General features: G+C 35.6%; 1 long non-coding RNA gene across 1 annotated transcript; it reads right to left on the reverse strand.

The window, feature by feature from the left end:
* Positions 1–1,944: 1,944 nt before the first annotated feature.
* Positions 1,945–3,589, reverse strand: LOC138337768 (uncharacterized). The gene is made up of 2 exons (XR_011211174.1): positions 3,491–3,589; positions 1,945–2,159 (listed from the first exon to the last, which is right to left on the reverse strand). It is a non-coding gene; the product is annotated as an uncharacterized lncRNA (long non-coding RNA).
* Positions 3,590–5,445: the final 1,856 nt, after the last annotated feature.

Raw genomic sequence — 5,445 nt, forward strand, 5'->3', positions numbered from 1 at the left:
ATTTTACAAGTATGAAACCCCCCTAGTTTCTATGGGTCCAAAGTTGAGGAAGACCCCCAAGAATTCATTGATGAAATTTATAAGATCGTCCATGCTCTGTGGTTAACTACTTTTGAGAAGGCCAACATAGCCACTTACAAACTCAAAGATCTGTTCCAAACTTGGTATGTACAATGGAGAGACAATAGGCCTTTAAGAGGTCAAACCGGTAACACGGGAGACTCTCAAGAAGGATTTTCTTGATAGGTTCTTTAATAAAGAGAAAAGGGAAGACAAAGTGGAGGAATTCTTCCAATGGAGAGACAATAGGCCTTCAAAACAAGCCGAGGTTCAAGAAGAGGTCTTCTAATCAATTTATCTCTAAATTTCCCAAGGCTCATGATGATAGGGTGTCCAACCTTAAGTCTAAAAAGGAAAGAGGTATTATCTCACCAAACAGGAAGCCGGCTTGTGGAAAGTATGGAAAGAAGAATTATGGTGATTTCCTTGTTGGGACGGACAATTAATTTGGGTGTGGTAAGAGTGGCCACAAGGTCAGGGATTGCCCAAATGTGAAGGGGAAACAGAAAGGTAGCGGGAAATATAAAGCTAGTGTATCTAATGTGGATCCTACAAATAAGAATTGTTTTTATGTACTTCGCTTTAAGGGGTAAACAAGAGAGTTCTCCCGATGGGGTTACCGGTATGTTACATGTATATGCTTTAATTGATTTTGGTGGTATATTATCTTTTTTTACTACCTTGATACCTAGAAAGTCTTATACTTTGCCCGATATTCTAAATGAACCTTTTACAGTAAATAACCAGGGAGGTGAGTTGGTGGTTGCAAAGACGGTATATAGAAATTGTCCAATATTGTTGACCAATAGAGTTACTCATGTTAAATTAGTAGAACTTGATATGGTCGATTTTGATATTATTTTGGGGATGGATTTGTTGCATGATTATTTTTCTTCAATTAATTGTGTTGAACAAGAATTGTCAAGTTCAATTTTCCAAAGGAACCTATTTTAGAGTGGAATGGGGGAAATTATATACCTAGATGTCGTATTATCTCTTTTCTTAAGGCTTCTAAAATAATTTCAAAAGGGTGTCCATATCACATTGTAAGAGTCAAAAATTTAAACTATGAAAATCCTCCCATTCAGTTAGTCCCCGTAGTAATGGAATTTCCAAATATCTTTCCAAAAACAACATTTCGGACTATATATGGTCACCCTAAGTTCTTAGTAATGTCCTTTGGTCTCGCAAAAGCCATAACATCATTTATGGATCTCATGATTAGGGTGTTTCGAAGTTACCTATATTCATTTGTCATTGTCTTCACTGACAAAATGTTAGTATATTCAAAAAATGAGGGTGAACACATGGATCACTTGACGGTGGTGTTACATGTTTTTAAGGAGAACCAATTATTTTCCAAGTATAGAAAATGTGAGTTTTTGTTAAGGTCGACGGAGTTTCATGGTCATATCACACTACACCATTTTCGGCCTACAGCAACACCACGTAAGTGTAGCCTAAACTAGCAAAAAGTGTGGGGTTTGATAAAAGGCTGCACTTTTGGACATTCATCAACACTTTTTAGGGGCTGCCCGAAAGAAGCCTAACCTTTGACATTAGGCAACACTTTTTAAATGTTGCCATCTTTGGCTACAGTTATAAAATGTAGCCAAATAGGTATAAGGGCACGCTTTGAAGATGTACATTAGCAACACCTATTTTTTGTTAGACTACACTTAAAAGTGTTGCCTTTTCAGATTTATTGGTCACACTTTAAAAGTGTTGCCTTTTATTGGTCATCTATTGCAACACTTTCAAAGTGTAACTTTTTATCTACCTAGAGCAACACTTACAAAGTGTAACTTCAACATTTATAAGCCTACATGTAGCACAAATATATATAATATATTTACATACATACAAGTGACCTAAAACACAAAATTAACTAATTAATCTTTAAATTGATGCTATATATTTCAAATAAACTTCGAGAAATATTTCATGTACAACCAAAAGATAGTATGTGTTGTGTACATACCCATACTTATACATCAATATTCTAAATGTGTACACAATAAATCAAATATGTATTTAAACTTTTACAATAGTTCAAAAACTCTTCATCATCCACTTCAAATTTGATCACCTCCATTTCCCTACACAAATAAGATATTGGCAGTTATATATAAGAGGTAAGAAGTTTAGATTTCAACAATATAGAGAGGCAAGAAATCCTGCAGTTACAGAAAAATAGATTGCATCTTTTGATGTTCAAAGTAGATGCCTACTTATATTTTGATGTTCAAAGTAGATTATCTTCACTTAGGTGTATAGAATTCCAAATGTTAACTGCTTGAATTTCAATTCCTCTAGTAAAAAAATCTGTTCCATCAAGAAAGAACACAAAATTAAGAAATTTAACAATTAATCAATTTGAAATTTCAGCAGTAACGAAAAGCGTGACAGACCGTCGTAGCCATGACTGTCCGTTCTGCATGTTCGTCATGAAGATCAGAGAAGTAGCATAAGAAACTTGCAAGTATGGGACGACGGTGTCCACGACGGCCCGTCATGACCACGACGGATGACCACGATAGCTAGTCATGACCACGACGGTCCATGCTCCATGATAGTACTGTTGTTATGTACTTATATTTTTTTTATAATGGTAAAAAAATTTTCACCAAAACATAAATCTATGATTTAGTATTACAGTTCATGGGAATTACAAATAGTAACATGAAAATTGTTCAAGGAAAGATCAAGTATCACAGTTACACAAACTTTTGGGACATAGAATTCACTATAGGAAATCACAAAGTATCAAAAAAAATAAGTTTACAATTAATAATGATGGAGTTGGTTAATAATTCGATTAAATCCCATTACATAAAAACACAATATAAAAGATCTAGTCATAGAGAACTCAAGACATAATCTCGAATTCACAGCAAAAACATACATTACGTCAACTTATCAAGAAAAATACAGATTATGTAGATGTAAGAAGAATCACAATGTAATACAAGTCTGCGTAATTCTAATTAAAATACAAATGTAATAACACTTACTTGAACATGATAGCAACATCCAAGTAATCTTCTATCCAAAGTGGCGTGAAACAAGTCAATACTAAATGCCGATAAAGTTATATAAGTAGAACATGCTCTAACTTTACAAGGTACTTTATGTAGACTGGTTCAAATATAAGTAGATTTTCATAGATAACGTTATTCTCAACGTCAATACCATGGCCCGTAATGACCACGACAGTCTCTCATGACTACGACAGCCCATTGCGAGGTCCACGTCGACCTGTCGCGAGGTCCACATCGGCTCGTCGTGACCACGATGGCTCGTCGTGACCATGACGTCCCGTCACGAGGTCCGTTGACCCAGTCACGTTTTGACAACTTTCCTATAAACAAATTTTTGAAGCATTTTCTTTCAATTTTCAAAAAAAAAATCTGATGGAATAGCAGTTTACCCAGAAATCTTTGAAGAAAATCGTCTTCTTCAGCTCTCCAATCTTGAAAAATGAAGCTGAGAGGAAAATCGTCTTCTTTAGTTCATGTTCAGAGAAATCGTAGTGCTCTTCGATTCTTCAGCAATAACAATCCCAAAATAATCAATTACTTCTAAACACAAAACAAAAATTCAATTAATTGACTATTTTTAGTACTAGATGATTAGAAGAGAGTGAAGTAATTTAAGCTGTATGAAATTGGTACTTATGCTTGATGAAGTTTGTTTTAAGCTTCAGTTATTCAATCTTCAGCTCTTCTCTTCAGCCTTCAACGCCCTCTCTTCGATCTCCATCTTCTACTCTTTGATTTAATGTTTTGGAGAAGAAAAATTGTGTTCTACCCTTCAGCTTTGGCCAAAAATAATGTGAGGAGGAGTTGAAAATGTCGGAGGGAATCTAATATTTTAGTGAAATATTTGAAAATGTTGGAGGGAAACTATAGGCAACACTTCTAAAGTGTTGTTTTTACAATTATAAAAATAGGACCCTTTAAAAGTGTGGCCATATATATACATAATTGTTGCCATTTATTTCATACTATGACAACACTCATAAAGTGTAGTCTATATTATTAAATGGTACACTTTATAAGTGTTGCCAATATTTCGTTGCGAAAAGTTAAAAAATTAGGCTACATTTAAAAAGTGTTCCCAAAAATATTTTAGGCAACACTTTCAAGCGTTGCTCATATTTAGTGTAGCCGTAGGCCTAAAATGGTGTAGTGTCATCTCTATTGAGGGAGTTGAGGTTGATCCAAGAAAAATCGATGCGGTAAAATACTATCCTAGGCTATTGACTATAACAAACATTAGGAGTTTCTTGGGTCTAGAGGGTTATTATTGGAGGTTTGTGGATGGTTTTGCGTCCACTGCATCTCCCTTGACTACTTTGACCCAAAAGAGTATGTACTTTTCGTGGTTGAAGGCATATGAAAGAAGTTCCCAAATCTTGAAAGATAGGCTTACTAGAGGGTACTTAGGGCTTCATTGTGTATTGTGATGCATCCTGAGTGGGCTTGGGGTGTGTGTTTATGCAACATGGGAAAGTAGTAGCCTATGACTCGAGACAAGTTAAGGTTCATGAGAATAACTATCCAACTCATGATGTTGAGTTAGCAGCCATTGTATTTGCCTTGAAAATATGCAGGCATTATTTGTTTCTGTCCATGTTGATGTGTATACATACCACAAGACACTAAAATATGTGTTTACTAAAAAAGAGTTGAATCTCTAACAAAGAAGGTCGTTGGTATTGTTGAAAGATTATGATATGAGTGTTCTCTATCACCTCGTCAAGGCCAATGTAGTTGCTGATAGTCGTGTGACAAAGGTTAGTGTTTCTCATGTACATGAAGACAATAAAGACCTAGTTAGAGATGTTCATAGGTTGGCTAGATTGTGTCTTAGACTGGAAGATTCTCCAAATAGTGGTTTTATGGTCCATCATAACTCCGAATCATATTTGGTGGTTGAGTTAATGTCCGAACAACACCTTGATCAACCATTGATAGAGTTGAAAGAATCGGTACTTGGTAATCCTAATGAGTCATTCTCCTTAGGAGGGGATGGTGTCTTGAGGTATCAAGGAAGGTTGTGTATTCCCAAGTAGGTTGTTTGAGGAACCAGATTCTTGAGGAAGGTCATGGGTCCCATTACATCATTCATAAGGGTTCTACAGAGATGTATCATAACCTTAGAGAATTGTTCTGGAGGGAAGGCTTGAAGAGGGACATAGCGGAATTTATTGCAAAGTGTCTAAATTGCCAACAAGTGAAAGCCGAACAACAAAACACGGGTGGTTTACTTCAAGAAATCCATGTTTATTCTTGGAAGTTCGAAGACATTAGTATGGATATTTTTGTAGGTTTGTCTCGGACACAAAAGTAATATGACTCGATATGGGTTGTTGTTGATACG

Source organism: Solanum lycopersicum, chromosome 8 (assembly GCF_036512215.1).
Source record: "Solanum lycopersicum chromosome 8, SLM_r2.1".
Lineage (NCBI taxonomy): Eukaryota > Viridiplantae > Streptophyta > Magnoliopsida > Solanales > Solanaceae > Solanum > Solanum lycopersicum.